A 16,990-nucleotide genomic window follows, 5' to 3' on the forward strand; every position below is an offset into this window, starting at 1 on the left:
GCCGCCGCCGCTCCCTGGGGAGCGGGAGCAGAAGGGAGGGAGCGCGGGCGGGAGGAGGGATGGCGGGAGCGGGCGGGCCCAGGGGACTGGGGGCCGGGGGAGGCGGGGGCGGGGCGGCGCGGCCGGCCGAGGGGCGGCCAGGGACGTGACATCATCGGGGGAGGAGCGGCCGGGCCCGGGCCGCCGCGGCGGGGCGGACCCTGGCGAGTCGGTCGCCTACGCTAGGGTCTGCGGCCTGGTCGAGGCCGCGGGAAGGGATTGGAGGGACCAGCGTGGACCCGGGAGGCCCAGGCAAGGAGCACACGGGCCTGCGCGGTGGGGGAGCCCGGCCGAAGCCAGAGGAGCCAGCGGCCCCGCGCTCAGAATCCGCCGCCGCCTCTAGGTCGCCACTGGACTAAGCCCCGGCTTGGTCTCCGCTATCTTCGTCTCCCAAGTGCCCGCCTCACTCGGCGCTGATGCCCAGTTCCTGCACTTGCCGCTCAGTTTGACGCCTTCCAGCTTTTACTCTTGATGTTCTTTGCTCTCCCGGGCCGTCCTTCCCGCCTTTCCCCTGACCTCGGTTTCACCTCAGCCTGGGTCTCAAACCTTTTTCCCTTGCTGGGCCCCGGACGGGCAGAACGCAGTCGCTGCACCCGCCACACTTAGTTCAGTCCGTGACTTGCCTAAAACGAAAGCATTCTTGTTTCCAACCTCTGCCTTTCAAACACCTCTTAGGTTTTGATGAGAGTTGGATACTGAGTTAAGATTTATTTCTTCTTGCTCCCCAGCCAGAGAAGTTTCCCTCTTAGATTTCATGCCTCTTAGTTCCTGGCCCAGAAATCATCTCACCCTTGATCCCAGGGCTGAGCCATTTCTACCGTTCTCCCCACATTTTGGCCTGGTGTGTCCTGGCCAAGCTTTAAACAAGCTCAGAAAGAGTCCAGCACTTTCCTGCAAAAGAGCATGGGGGTGGCCTGTCCAGCCTGCTGCTTCATTCAGACACCCCTGGAATATCTCTTTTCTGTCCCAGCTGACTCCCATCCTCTTTTGGGGGGCTTCCAGATGTGCAGTTAGTGGTCCACCCCATAAGGATCCAAATGAGGTCCAGAGCCACTGCTGAGCTTCCTACCACTCTAGGGGCACACCCCTCCCCCTGCACCTCCCTTCCTGACCTCTGTCCTCTACCATCTCTCTCTCTCTCCAGGCTCCCTCACCTGCCAGGGCTGTCACTCCCACTCAGACTTCTCAAGGTCTCAGTTTTTATGCCAGGTGAGATTATCAAAGGTAGTCTCCCCTGAAGATGAATTCTTTTGCCAGTCTTTTCCTCCACCTCCTTCAGTTCAGTTCAGTTCAGTCTCTCAATTGTGTCTGACTCTTTGCGACCCCATGAATTGCAGCACGCCACTGAGCGACTTCACTTTGACTTTTCACTTTCATGCACTGGAGAAGGGAATGGCAACCCACTCCAGTATTCTTGCCTGGAGAATCCCAGGGACAGAGGAGCCTGTTGGGCTGCCGTCTGTAGGGTCGCACAGAGTCGGACACGACTGACGCGACTTAGCAGCAGCAGCAGCAGCACCAGCAGGCCTCCCTGTCCATCACCAACTCCCGGAGTTCACCTTATCTGACTCTAAATCCTTGCTCCTCCCAATGTGGTCCTTCGACCAGCAGCTTCAGCATTAGTGAGAGCTTGTTAGAAATGCAGAATCCTTGCCCAGACCTGCTAAATCAGAACCTACTTTTTACCATGATCCCAGGTGACTGGCATGCACATTACACTTGAGAAGCAGTGCTCTAGAGAAACCCCCAAGGCTGTTCCATACTTGCTCCAACCCTCTCCCCAACCTTCAAACCTGCCTCTGGCTCTAAATTTCCAGCAGACAGCCTACCTGTTATTTACTGGAGAGATTACAGGGAATCTTGGCAGAATCCTGCTGTCTTTCTCAGCTGTCCATGTTTTTCCTCCTTTCTCAGTCTTCTCACCCATCCTTTTCCCCCCACTGTGTCCCAGAGAAGCATGTGGGCTTAGAGACCTCTTTGCTCAGTCCCTTCTTCTGCACCTCCTGATGTTGTTCCATCTGATCTGTCTGATTGTTGATCCTCCTTCTTTCCTCTGCTCAGACCTCCTCATTCTTGAAAGAACCCTCCTTTTGTCCCCGCCTCCTCCTCCTCCAACTTGTGCCCCTCCTGTTTCTAAGAAAGTCCACAGGCACACTCCACCAAGGCTGCCTTGTCAGCACCCAGCAAGCCACTCTTGAAACCCGCATAGTCTGGCTCCCTTCCAGCTCTGCTGCTGTTTGTTCCTCTCTGCCTCAGGCCCTCTGACCCCCTATGCAGCACCGAGCTCTGCGCCTGCCTTGTTCACACACTTGAGAAGGCCATCCTGATGACCAAAGCATACCATCTCTCCTCTTATCCCTGGGTGTGCCCCAGCCTGCTGTGTGCTGCTCCCTCTTCCTTTCTTTCAGAGAACTCAGGCTTTTCCATAGTCTCAGAGGCCATCTTTGAGGAAACTGTGTCCTAGTGTGGGCCTCCATCTGCTTCTGTTGGCCCTGAACACCCATTGGTGAGGACAGAGCTGGCCTTGACCCATGGGGAGGAGGGGCGCTCCTGCTTCCAGGGAGCGACCCTTTCCCAAGTAGATCTGCCCTTGAGCTGGAGTTGGGACTGCTTCATCTCCACGTGCCCAGGCCACACTCATGCCCATTCCCAACAAACCAGCTCTTCATCTGTGGCCCTAGGTGATGAGGGTACCAATTGGACCCAGCAAGTAGAAAGCCACTGGGCAAATTTTGGGTCAGTTTTTGGAGTCAGAATTAGGTATTTCTGCTTTAGATCCAGCAAGTCTGTTTCTTGGAACTCTTTGTTTTTATTTTGTATTACTTATCTTAGTTCCTTTGACAAAATTCTCTGAAACTGTTGTAGCTTCATGAGAAAGGGCTTTGGGGGCCTGTTGTAGCTGTGTTCACAGAGAGCTGGAGGGGTGGTGGTGATGGAAGATGCTGGTCCAAGACTGCCAGAGAATCTTCCCTTTCAGATTTCATTCCTCTTAGTTTCTGGCCCAGAAATCATCCTGCCCTTGACCCGATAGCTGAGACATTTATGCCCCCTTCCCCACATTCTGGCCTGGTGTGTCCTGGCTGGGCATTGAACAAGCCCAAATTGATAGAGAATGTCTTTCTGGCCCAGGCAGAGGCTCACCATAGACCACCAGCCCAGAGCCTCTGACCTCATCCTTCTCCATCATGGACATTTGTGCTCATCCCACAGGGAGGGCTCTTGTCATGTGCCTGGTGCTAGATAATAAGCAAAGCCTAAAACACAGGCCGTCCTTATGGGTGCCACAGTGTGGTGGTGGAGATGTGTAAGTCCTCAGTGTCACTCCGGAGTGACCTGAGCTGCTGGAAAAGATGCAGGTGCCAGTACTTGGACCAGCACAAAAGGGCCTGAGCCTGAGAGGGGAGAAGCAGTCTTGGGCAGAGGATCAACATCTATAAAGACTAGCAGAGCTGAATGAGTGGGTTTGTAGCACTTGCTTCAAAGTAGAAGCTTTTAGCACCTGGAGCATCACGCTTGTGCTTAGGATTCCATGCTGAGGCGCTTGGGCTCTTTCCTGTAGGCGTGGGCCTTAAAACAATATTTTAAAAATCGGCAGAACCCCCTCCTTTCTCTAAAAGTTAGAGTGCAACACCATAGAAAACAAATCCAAAGGGGTGTATTAGGCAGAAGCGCCCTTGGCCAGACTGTGTTGGGCCATAGCGCCCCCTGGAGGCTCCAGAGTGTTAGCTCAGCACTTGGATCCACTTCATATCAACTTCCCTTGCCTGATGGGAATGAAAATATAGGAAGAATGTAAAAACTAAAGCATGCACTAGATATGACTGTTCACATTGTTCTAGGAAGAAACAAAAATGGCTAGGGCCATCACAAAAGGCTTCCTGGTGGGCATGCCCCAGCTCTTAGCCTTACTGTCTTTTGTCTCCTGAGGTCTCTTCAGCTGCTCTAGGGAAACCTGCACTACAGGTGTTATTTGACCTCAAGATGATTCATCATCCTATTGCCCACATTGAGGCTGAGTTACTCAGTCTTATATAATGATACAAGTACTGGTGGTCACTTGGTCAGGAGTGTTGTACTCCCACCTTCATTCAGTCTCTGGGCTGGAGCAAAGGCTGTGTGTCCCCTCAATATTCCAAGTTGTCTACATCCTTTCCAAACACAAACCATCTCGAAGACAACCAATCTCAATTTCAGTCCCCATTGAGGAAGAGGAATGGAACCATTCTCCTGTGGAGCAAGATCTCCACAGGGCTGACCCTTTGTTCACCCTCCATCTTTCAGAGAAGGTTCAGGAACTAACTGCAGGTTTCTCACCTAAAGCTGTAATATCACCAGCAGTATCCCTGAAGGGCTGCCCCTTAGCTACCCACAAGCAGTGGTGGAAAATTTGAAATGATAGTGTGTGTATATATATATATATATATATATATATATACATATTGCCCTCGCCCCCCGCTCCCCGCCCCCCGCCCCCCGCAATTGTATGAGCTTCAGTCAGCAGGGACGAAGGCTACTAAGTCTTCCCTTAGGATCTGGATTTGAGTAGGAACAGTTAGGTACTCACATACTCAGTCCCATACTGTTCGTCTTTGGCCCTGACTCATCTTGACCGCTTCACCCCCAAAACATCTGCCACACTCTTCGAACCCTTCTTTCTAATTAGCCAATTTCCTCATATTCTCAACATTTCTTTAAATGGTTTCTCTCATCTCTAGCCTTAACTGAAACCTGATGTCACCTGTTATAGACTGTATGTTTATGTCCCTTGGAAATTCATATGTTGGAGCCCTAGCTTCCAATGTGACTATATTCAGAGACAGGCCCTCTGAGGAGAGGATAAAGGTCAAATGATGGTCAAAGGTCAAAGGATGGTCCTGACTTGATAGGACTGTGTCATTATAAGAAGAGGAAGAAATAACAGAGTTTTCTGCCTCATGTGAGGATACAGCAAGGAAGCAGTCATTTGCAAGCCAGGAAGAGAGTCATCATGTTATCAGATTGAACTCAGATTTGCTCTCCTGGTGTGAAGCAAAGCAAATCTACTGACATTCGAGTGTGGTGATGGAAAGTACAGCCTTTATTGGCAGGGTACCAAGTAAGGAGAATGGGTAGCTAATGCTCAAAAGACCCAAACTCCTTAACGTTTTTTAGGGAAGAGGTTTTAAAGGCAACATTGGGGTGAGGGTTGCAAGGTGCATGATGTGCTCATGGAAATTCTTCTGATTGGTTAGTGGTGAGGTAGCAGGATGTTTCAAGAATCTTTGTCATTTATCTCCTGATTCTAACAAGTCTGAGGTCTTTATGCTTGTGGTCAGCAGTTTCTGTTGGGGGGGGTGTAAAACAACTTGAGTAAAACAACTCAAGAATATGTGTCAGATTGTTATCTTTACCCCTTGAGAAGCAACTAGGGGTCCCGTGCCTGTTTTACAGCTGAACTATTGCTTAAGTTATTACTTTTCTTGTTTGACTGATTTTCCTTTATTCTCTGCATTCCCTCACTTCTCTGACTAGTAACTATGTGAGTCTGCTCCTTGGAATTCAGGGAAGGCCTAGGTGACTAAAACCCTCTTCTTTTCCTTCTGTTTTTTTTTTTTTTTTTTTTACAAACAGGAACAGGGGAACACAGAGCAATCTGCCACTGGGGAGGCTTTGTAGGCTCCTGCTCAGTTTCACTGGAGAAGGCAATGGCACCCCACTCCAGTACCCTTGCCTGGAAAATCCCATGGATGGAGGAGCCTGGTAGGCTGCAGTCCATGGGGTTGCTAAGAGTCGGACACGACTGAGCCACTTCACTTTGACTTTTCACTTTCATGCATTGGAGAAGGAAATGGCAACCCACTCCAGTATTCTTGCCTAGAGAATCCCAGGGATTGGGGAGCTTGGAAGGCTGCCGTCTATGTGGTCGCACAGAGTCAGACACGACTGAAGCGACTTAACAGCAGCAGCAGCAGCAGCTCAGTTTCACTCACCAGAAACTGAATTGACTAGTGCCTTGATCCTGAACTTCCTAGCCTCCAGCACTGTAAGAAAATAAATCTCTTTGGTTAAGCCACCGAGTCTTTGGTATTTTCTTATGGCAGCCTGAGCAGACTAAAGCAACACCCTAAGACACCCTTTCTTCTAAAGGCCCTTTCTGGCAGCTACTGTTTATTCTTTCACCTCACTACATGTAACTACTTGGAATTTGACTTTGCCCCACTTTCAAGCTAATTGATTTACCTGTTACCATTTCATGAATCCTGGTAGAAGACATGAGATTCCTGGATCAGAGACAAAGAACAGCAAAGTACTCAAAGCACAGCAAGTAGCAAAAGCATTGTTTTCATCAGTTTCTCTTGCTCCCACTCCCAAGTCCCATAGGAACAATGTGAAGGAGCCCTGTGGATGCCCTGCATACAGTGGGTTTGTTTTGCATTTGAGGAACAGGAGAATGGGGAACCCACTTCTTTTATAGAAGACAATAAGCAAGCTCTTTGTCCTGGAGAGAGAGATTGCTTTATTCCTCAAGATTGCTGTCTGCACACACACCCTGAGAAATAGTGCAGGCAGAGTGCTCAAGACTTTATATTCTTTGCATGCCCCGTAAAAATGTGCAGTGATGCACAAGGTCTATGGCATCTAAACTCTCTCAACAATTGACCTACACACTGTTGGCTGAACTTGACTATTTACGTGAATATACCACTCCATTCACCACTCTCATTAATCTGATTAAATAGAGACTGAGACCAAATCTGCTCAATCTGTCTCAATCAGAATTTAATTAAGGCTACTATCAATAGACCTGGAGAAGCAAATGGTAACCCACCCCAGTATTCTTGCCTGGAGAATCCTGTGGACAGAGGAACTTGGCAGGCTACAGTCCATAGGGTCACAAAGAGTCAGACATGACTGAAGTGACTTAGCATGCACGCACACACTATCAACAGAAACTCAAGAGACTTCCCTGGAGGTCCAGTGGTTAGAAGTCCTCCTGCTAATGCAGGGGGACATGGGTTTGATCCCCGGTCTGGGAAGATCCCACATGCCTCGGAGCAACTCAGCTCATGCACCACAATTACTGAGCCCACATACCTAGAGCCTGTGCTCTGCAATAAGAGAAATCATCACAATGAGATGTCCAAGTGCCGCAACGAAGAGTGGCCCCCATTTGCTTCAACTAGTGAAAGCCTCAACATGGCAACAAAGACTGAGCATGTAGCAGTAGGGTGTGTGGACCAAAAGGAGATGAAGGAAGTAGTCAGAAGTGTTTTGAGTTTATTTATTTTTAATTAATTAATTTTTTATTGAAGGATAATTGCTTTACAGAATTTTGTTGTATTGTGTCAAACCTCAACATGAATCAGCCATAGGTATACATATATCCCCTCACTTTTGAATCTCCCTCCCGTTTCCCTCCCCATCCCATCCCTCTAGGCTGATGCAAAGCCCCTATTTGAGTTTCCTGAGCCATACAGCAAGTTCCCATTGGCTGTCCATTTTATATATGGTAAGGTAAGTTTCCATGTTTCTCTTTCCATACATCTCACCCTCTCCTCCCCTCTCCCAATGTCCATAAGTCTAGTCTCTATGTCTGTTTCTCCATTTTTGCCCTGTAAATAAATTCTTCAATACCATTTTTCTAGATTCTGTATATATGCATTAGAATATATTTATCTTTCTGTTTATGACTTACTTCACTCTATGTAATAGGTTCTAGGTTCATCCACCTCATTAGAACTGACTCAAATGTATTCCTTTTTATGGCTGAGTAGTATTCCGTTGTGTATATGTACTGCAACTTCCTTATCCATTCATTTATTAATGGACATCTAGGTTGCTTCCATGTTCTAGCTATTGTAAATAGTGCTGCAATGAACACTGGGATACATGTGTCTTTTTAAATTTTGGTTTCCTCATGGTATATGCCTAGGAGTGGGATTGCTTTGTCATATGGTAGTTTTATTCCTGGTTTTTTAAGGAATCTCCATACCATCTTCCATAGTGTCTGTATCAATTTACATTCCCACCAACAGTGCAAGAGCATTCCATTTTCTCCATACCCTCTCCTGCATTTACTGTTTGTAGACTTTTTGATGAGGGCCATTCTGACCAGTATGAGGTGATATCTCATTGTAGTTTTGATTTGCATTTCTTTAATAATGAGCGATGTTGAGCATCTTTTTGTGTGTTTGTTAGCCATCTGTATATCTTTTTTAGAGAAATGTCTGTTTAGGTCTTTTCCCCACTTTTTGATTAGTTTGTTTGTTTTTCTGGTATTGAGTTGTATGAGCTGCTTATATATTTTGGAAACTAATCTTTTGTCAGTTGTTTCATTTGCTATTATTTTCTCCCATTCTGAGGGTTGTCTTTTCACCTTGCCTATAGTTTCCTTTGCTGTGCAAAAGCTCTTCAGTTTAATCAGGTCCCACTTGTTTACTTTTGTTTTTATTTCCATTACTCTAGGAGGTGGATCATAGAGGATCTTGCTTTGATTTATGTCATCGAGTGTTCTGCCTATTTTCCTCCAAGAGTTTTATAGTTTTTGGTCTTACATTTAGGTCTTTAATCCATTTTGAGTTTATCTTTGTGTATGGTGTTAGGAAGTGTTCTAATTTCATTCTTTTACATGTAGTTGTCCAGTTTTCCCAGCACCATTTATTGAAGAGGCTATCTTTGCCCCATTGTATATTCTTGCCTCCTTTGTCAAAAATAAGGTACCCATAGGTGCATGGGTTTATTTCTGGGCTTTCTGTCTTGTTCCATTGGTCTCTATTTCTTTCTTTCTTTCTTTCTTTTTTTTTTTGGTGCCAGTGCCATACTGTCTTGATGACTGTAGCTTTGTAGTATAATTTGAAGCCAGGAAGGTTGATTCCTGCAGCTCCATTCTTCTTTCTCAAGACTGCTTTGGCTATTTGGGGTATTTTGTGTTTCCACATGAATTGTGAAATTTTTGTTCTAGTTCTGTGAAAAATGCCATTGGCAATTTGATAGGGATCACATTGAATCTGTAGATTGCATTTGATAGTATAGTCATTTTTATAATATTGATTCTTCCTACCCAGGAACATGGAATATCTCTCCATCTATTTATGTCAACTTTGATTTCTCTTATTGATGTCTTATAATTTTCTGTGTACAGTTCTTTTGTCTCCTTCAGTTCAGTTCAGTTCATTTCAGTTCAGTCGCTCAGTCGTGTCCGACTCTTTGTGACCCCATGAATTGCAGCATGCCAGGCCTCCCTGTCCATCACCAACTCCAGGAGTTCACTCAGACTCACATCCATCGAGTCAGTGATGCCATCCAGCCATCTCATCCTCTGTCGTCCCCTTCTCCTCCTGCCCCCAATCCCTCCCAGCATCAGAGTCTTTTCCAATGAGTCAACTCTTTGCATGAGGTGGCCAAAGTACTGGAGTTTCAGCTTTAGCATCATTCCTTCCAAAGAAATCCCAGGGCTGATCTCCTTCAGAATGGACTGGTTGGATCTCCTTGCAGTCCAAGGGACTCTCAAGAGTCTTCTCCAACACCACAGTTCAAAAGCATCAATTCTTCGGCGCTCAGCCTTCTTCACTTGTCTCCTTAGGTAAGTTTATTCCTAGATATTTAATTCTTTGTTGCAATGATGAATGGGATTGATTCCTTAATTTCTCTTTCTCATTTTTCACTGTTAGCATATAGAAATGTAGGTGATTTCTGTGTATTGATTTTGTATCCTGAAACTTTGCTAAATTCACTGATTAGCTCTAGTAATTTTCTGATACTATCTTTAGGGTTTTCTGTGTACAGTATCATGTCATCTGCAAACAGTGAGAGCTTTACTTCCTCTTTTCCAATCTGGATTCCTTTTATTTCTTTTTCTTCTCTTATTGCTGTAGCTAGGACTTCCAGAACTATGTTGAATAATAGTGGCAAAAGTGGACACCCTTGTCTTGTTCCTGATCTTAAGGGAAATGCTTTCAGTTTTTCACCATTGAGAATAATGTTTACTGTAGGCTTATCATATATGGCCTTTACTATGTTGAGGTAGGCTCCTTCTATGCCCATTTTTTTTTAAGAGTTTTAATCATAAATGGGTGCTGAATTTTGTCAAAGGCCTTTTCTGCATCTATTGAAATTATCATATGGTTTTTATCTTTCAATTTGTTAATATGGTATATCACATTGATTGATTTGTGTATATTGAATAATCCTTGCATCCCTGGAATAAACCGAACTTGATCATGGTGTATGAGCTTTTTGATGTGTTGCTGAATTCTGTTTACTGAAATTTTGTTGAGGATTTTTGCTTCTATGTTCATCAGTGATATTGGCCTGTAGTTTTCTTTTTTTTGTGTTGTCTTTGTCTGGTTTTGGTGTCAGGGTGATGGTGGCCTCGTGGAATGAGTTTGGAAGTGTTCCTTTCTCTACAATCTTTTGAAAGAGTTTTAGAAGGATAGGCATTAGCTCTTCTCTAAATGTTTGATAGAGTTCTCCTGTGAAGCCATCTGGTCCTGGGCTTTTGTTTTTTGGGAGATTTTTGATCACACCTTCAATTTCAGTGCTTGTAATTGGGTTGTTCATAATTTCTATTTCTTCCTGGTTCAGTCTTGGAAGATTGAACTTTTCTAAGGATCTGTCCATTTCTTTCAGGTTACCTATTTTACTGCCATATAGTTGTTCATAATAGTCTCTTACAATCCTTTGTATTTCTGCAACGTCTGTTGTAACCTCTCCATTTTCACTTCTAATTTTGTTAATTTGATTCTTCTCTCTTTCTTTCTTCATGAGTCTGGCTAAAGGTTTGTCAATTTTGTTTATCTTCTCAAAGAATCAGGTTTTAGTTTGATTAATCTTTACTACTGTTTCTTTCATTTCTTTTTCATTTATTTCTGCTCCAATCTTTATGATTTCTTTCCTTCTATTAATTTTGGGGTTTTTTGGTTCTTCTTTTTCCAGTTGTTTTAGGTATAAAATTAGGTGTCTATTCAATGTTTTTCTTGTTTCTTGAGGTAGGATTATATTGCTATAAACATCCCTCTTAGAAGTGCTTTTGCTGCATCGCATAGGTTTTGATTGAGTATATTTTTGAGGAGGCCATTCCAGTGCTCAGTAATACAGGACACTGGCAGATTGTAGTGAGTATGGCATAGCCATTGGATACTTGACTATTGGCTCATTGTTGGGTGGCTTTTGCAACAAAGTGTGCATTGTTGCTAGGCAGTGGATGACCTGAAAGTCAAAAACAACATGGCTTAGTTACAAGGGCTACAATGGTGAGGCCATAGTCTCCTAATCAAACTATAACAGCAACACTGTAACTTGAAAATGTGCCCCAGAGTAGTGAGGCACCAGTGATAGTCCAGAGGAGGGGTCAAAGGTCTGGGATAGTCAGTCATTCAGGAGTAGGGGGAACAAAGCCCTGTGCAGTGTCGCCTCTTTACTATAAGACAAACAGCTTAACTTTTGAGAGGTGTCACAAGTCTGTTTGAAGTGGTGCTTTCTGCATCAGAAACATATAGTTATTTACTTTGTGCCCCATTCATGCTGGTGGATGTGTTGCCACATCTGGTGCAATGATGGATCCAGGCAGTCATGGTGGTTATATGGGTGGTACAGGCTGGATCAGCAGCATGATTTAAGTTGATCTTATTAAAGAAGGGCCCTTAACCATGGGCATCTCCGTGAGAGCCAGATTATCTGGTTGGCAGCTGAATTTGTTGCCACAGTTTGTAGTTCCAAAGACGAATGTCTTCAACTTGCCAGTTTTGCAGACAAGACAGTTAGGCCATTGGCAACTACAAAAGGCAGTAAAAATGTACTAAGTTTCAACAGGGGAGGTATGGCCAGAACTATGAGCACTGCCTTGAGTGATGCCCATTGAACAGAATGACTATGCCTGGTTCTGATTCTGCATAGCTGGTGCTGAGGTTGAATATGGACATCGCTGGTGTCAGCTGAAACACCAATGAACCAAGCAGGCACTTAGCAGATCCTCTGTGAATTGAGGGCCCCGTTGAGCTAGCACTTATGCTCTGGGTGATGAAGTGAGGAATAAAGTTTTCCCCAAAGGGATTACTGCCACCCTTTCATGTAAAACCCAGATAATGTTAGAACTAGGTCAGGTATGCTCCTAAATACAGCAAATCTCCTACATACAAATGAGTTCCATTCTGATAGCACATTCACAAGTCCAATTTGTTTGTAAATCCAACAGCATTAGCCTTGGTAACCAACTAACACAATGCATGATATAATACCATACTGTATTACTGTAATGTAATACCATTACTGTACCACACGTAAGAGGTTTATAATACTTTTCACACAAATAATACATAAAAGAACAAACACAGAAAATCAAGAAAATATTTTGAATCATAGTACAGTACCTTGAAAGGTACAAAGTGTTAGTCACTCAGTCGTGTCTGACTCTTTGTGACCCCATGGACAGTAGCCCACCAGGTTCCTCTATCCATGGAATTCTCCAGGCAAGAATACTGGAGTAGGTTGCCATTTCCTTCTCCAGGATATCTTCCCAATCCAGGGATTGAACCTGAGTCTCCCTCATTGCAAGGAGAATCTTTACCGACTGAGCCACCAGGGAAAATCTTGAAAGGCACAGTTGTAGAGTATAACAGTTGGCACACAGTGGCTGGCATCGAGTGAACAGGCAAGAAGACTTACTGACTGGAGGAGGGAGAGAAGGTGGTAGAGCTGAAGAGGGCAAGATGCAATCTCACTCATACCTGATATCGACGGCACAGGTTTGGGTTCTTTGCTGGATTCAGTTCAATCTACCCTCTTGAAAAAATGATCCAGGGATATCTGGGTAGTAGCTCTTTTTTTCTCTTCATAGATGACCCTTTAACACTGTATTGCATTCTGAATGGCTGCTGCAACCTTCATGTACCATTCTGCATTTGGGTCCGGTGCCTCAAAAATTAACAGTGTCTTTTCAAATGAAGAAAATCCCCTTGCCATTTCCTGCATCATGCATCTCTTTGGTTCTTCAGTTACTTCTTCTTTCTCTCGTCTCTCTTCATTCTTTCTTTAGGCCTCCTATTCCATCAGGTCTTCATTAGCAAGCTCCTCAGGCTGCACACAAGGAGTTTAATGAAGTCATCTCCTCTTGAAGACCTAGCTCCAGCTTCTTGCTGAAGGTCACTAAGTTGCTGAAGACCTCTTTTGACTCCTCATCCACCTTCTCAAATCCACAAAAATTGTGAACAAACTTTGTGCAAAGGTTCTTCCAAACCCCAGTCATGGTGATGGTTGTAACCTCATGCTAAGCAAAGTCGATTTTGTTTATGGCCTTGTAGATGCTATAGTTCTTCCAAATTGTCACAAAGTTGTTCCTCATTTATCACTCACCCTTACTGCTTGATGAAAAGTGTGACATAAATTATATTTCTTGAAAGTCCCTATAACTCCTTGATCCCTCGGTTGGATGAGCCACACTGTATTCAGTGGCAGATGCACTACTTCAACATCGGGATGAAAGTCATCCGTGAATGGGGGTGGCTCAGAGCATTGTTGAGTAGCAAAAGAATGTTGAATGGGATGTCCTCCAAGTAATATTTCCGTACCCCAGGGATAATATCCCGGAAAATAGGATAAAGTCCTGAAAAAACCAGTCCAGAAAAAATGGCCTGTGTAACCCAGGCTTTGGCATTACTCTTCCACACAATAAGAAGTGCTCTTGAGTTGTCTGAAGGATGAAGGAAGAGCAACTTCAGCTTCATATCCCCAGCAGCATTGCCACCAAACAACAGAGTTAGCCTATCCTTTACTGCTTTAGAGCCTGGCATCATCTTTTCCTCCTTCCTTACTGATGTAACTTCAGTCTGGCATCCTCTTCCAGGACAGTCCCGTCTCATTCACATTAAAAGCTGGTCGGGTAAACACATACCTTCATCAGTAATTTCTCAAAGTGTTTCAGGAAATTCCTAGGCAGTTACCATATCTGCACTTGCTACCTTGCTACTTACTTATGGTTGGCTCTAGCCTTGAACTGGTGAGAACAGTCATGGCTGGCAGGAATAGATGTGCCCTATGATTCTTCACCATGATTCTTCTCCAGATCTTCATAAAATCTTTTAGCTTTCTCTTGAATCAGCATTAAGCTGAGCAGGACTCGACACAGATGCTTATCCTGCATCCACACACCGAGAAGTTTCTCCATTTCCTTCATCACTTCCACACTTCTTCAATATTATTGTTGACAGCATTAGCACAGCAGACTTCACATGTTCCATGATCTTGTCCCTGTTCTTTAGGACTGTGCCAATGGTTGAATGATTCATGTTATAAGAATTAGCAGTGTCGACCATCTCTTTGCCTTGCTCCATTCTCAATTATTTTCACTTTTGTTTCCTTTGTTATTGCTTGGCACTTCCTAGCAGCACCAGCGACATCACTGCTGATTTTACACTTGCTTTTGGACATCCTGGCCTTGAAATACAGATATTGTCCTACTGTACTCTATTCAGTACTGTGCAGTAAAGTACACAAAGGCACAGCCACTCATAGAGGATACCTGCATGTGACAGTGTACACCAGACCCCTGATTGTACATGGAGTGCATATTTGCATGTTTGAAAGCTTGCAATATGAAGGTTTGTATGTAGGGGACTTACTATATAGCATTTCCATTTGACGAGCAAGGCCTTTGACTAAAACAAACTGTGGAAAATTCTTCAGAAGATGGGAATACCAGACCACCTGACCTGCCTCCTGAGAAATCTGTGTGCAGGTCAAGAAGCAACAGTTAGAACCAGACAGGAAACAACGGACTGGTCCCAAATTGGAAAAGGAGTACATTAAGGCTGTATATTGTCACCCTGCTTATTTAACTTAAATGCAGAATACATTGAAATGCCAGGCAGGTTGACGCACAAGCTGGAATCAAGATTGCTAGGGGAAATATCAATAACCTCAGATATGCAGATGATACTGCCCTTATGGAAGAAAGTGAAGAGGAGCTAAAGAGCCTCTTGATGAAAGTGAAAGAGAAGAGTGAAAAAGTTGGCTTAAAATTCAACATTCAGAAAACTAAGACCATGGCATCCAGTCCCATCACTTCATGGCAAATAGATGGGGAAATAATGGAAACAGCGACAGACTATTTTCTTGGGCTCCAAAATCACTGCAGATGGTGACTACAACCATGAAATTAAAAGACGCTTGCTCCTTGGAAGAAAAGCTATGACCAATCTAGACAGCATATTAAAAAGCAACAACATTGCTTTGCAAACCAAAGGTCCATCTAGTCAAAGCTATGGTCTTTCCAGTAGTCAAGTATGGATGTGAGAGTTGGACTATAAAGAAAGCTGAGCGCCGAAGAATTGATGCTTTTGAACTGTGGTGTTAGAGAAGACTCTTGAGAGTCCTTGGATTGCAAGGAGATCCAACTAGTCAATACTAAAGGAAATGCAACTTCAATACTTTGGCCACCTGGTGTGAAGGACCGACTCATTGGAAAAGACCCTGATGCTGGGAAAGATTGAAGGCAGGAGAAGAGGATGACAGAGGATGAGACGGTTGGATGGCATTGCCGACTCATTGCAGACTCATGCCGATGGACAAGAGTCTGAGCAAGCTCTGGGAATTGGTGATGGACAGGAAGGCCTGGTGTGCTGCAGTCCATGAGATCACCAAGAGTCACTCACATGACTGAGTGGCTGAACTGTCTGAGCAAGGCCTTTTTTTGTCTTTCCATAGATAGCCACCAAGTCCACATTTATGTGTGTGTGTGTGTTAGTCACTCAGTTGTGTCCAGCTCTTTGTGATCCCATAGACTGTAGCTTGCCAGGCTCCTCTGTCCATGGAATTCTCCAGGCAAGAATACTGGAGTGGGCTGCCATTTCCTTCTCCACGGGTTCTTCTCAGCCCAGGGATTAAACCTGTATCTTTCATATTGCAGGCAGATTCTTTACCATCTAAGCCACTGGGGAAGCCCAGATCCAAGTTTACCCATCCCTAGTCACATAGACCTCTATGGATCAGTTGGGCTTCCCTGGTGGCTTATATGGTAAAGAGTCTGCCTACAATGTGGGAGACCTGGGTTCCACCCCTTGGAGGGGAAGATCCCCTGGAGGAGGGCACAACAACCCATCGCAGTATTTTTGCCTGGAGAATCCCCATGGACAGAGGTGCCTGGTGGGCTATAGTCCATCGGGTTGCAAAGAGTTGGACACGACTGAGCGTGGGTCAGGAAGTAAGAAATTAGGAGGTTCCAAAAAGAGAGACTTCTCCGGCAGTCAAGTGGTTAAGATTCCGCTGTCTCATTGCAGGGGACACAGATTCATTCGATTCCTGGTTGAGGAACTAAGATCCCGCATGCTGCATGGCACAGCCAAAAAGAAAAAAAAAAAAGAGGCCAAAAGGGAGGTACCGACTATGTCCGAAAGGTGGTGCTGTTGTGCAGGAAACTGATCTCTGAGTAACCGCAGCCATCGAATCGACTTTTTTCTATTTCCCTTTCTCTTTTTGGAAGCTTATGGGCTTTCTTCTGGGTTGTCTAGACGGTTCAGGAATCAACTCTCTACACATAGCAGTCTCTGAATGAGTGAATCCCCTCTGACATTTATGGGCATTCACAGTACAAACCTGTACAAACTTCAGTACTAATTACACTTTCAGCAGTGGCAGCCCCAACAACAGTACATTGAGCTGACCTCAAAAGATCCACCTGTGGGGCTTCCCAGGTGGCGTTAGTGGTAAAGAACCCTCCTGCCAATGCGGGAGACTTAAGAGATGCAGGTTGGATCCCTGGGTTGGGAAGATCCCCTGGAGGAGGGCTTGGGAACCCACTCCAGTATTCTTGCCTGGATAATTCCATGGATGGAGGACCTCAGCAGGCAGTCCATAGGGTCGTAAAGAGTCAGACACGACTGAAGTGGCTGAGCACAGCCTGCGTGACCCAGGGTCATTTAAATTACAATTAAATTGTAGGGTCAATTTAATTTCCTGTCCCCACTAAACTTCGCTCATA

Source organism: Bos javanicus, chromosome 13 (assembly GCF_032452875.1).
Source record: "Bos javanicus breed banteng chromosome 13, ARS-OSU_banteng_1.0, whole genome shotgun sequence".
In the NCBI taxonomy this organism is placed as follows: domain Eukaryota; kingdom Metazoa; phylum Chordata; class Mammalia; order Artiodactyla; family Bovidae; genus Bos; species Bos javanicus.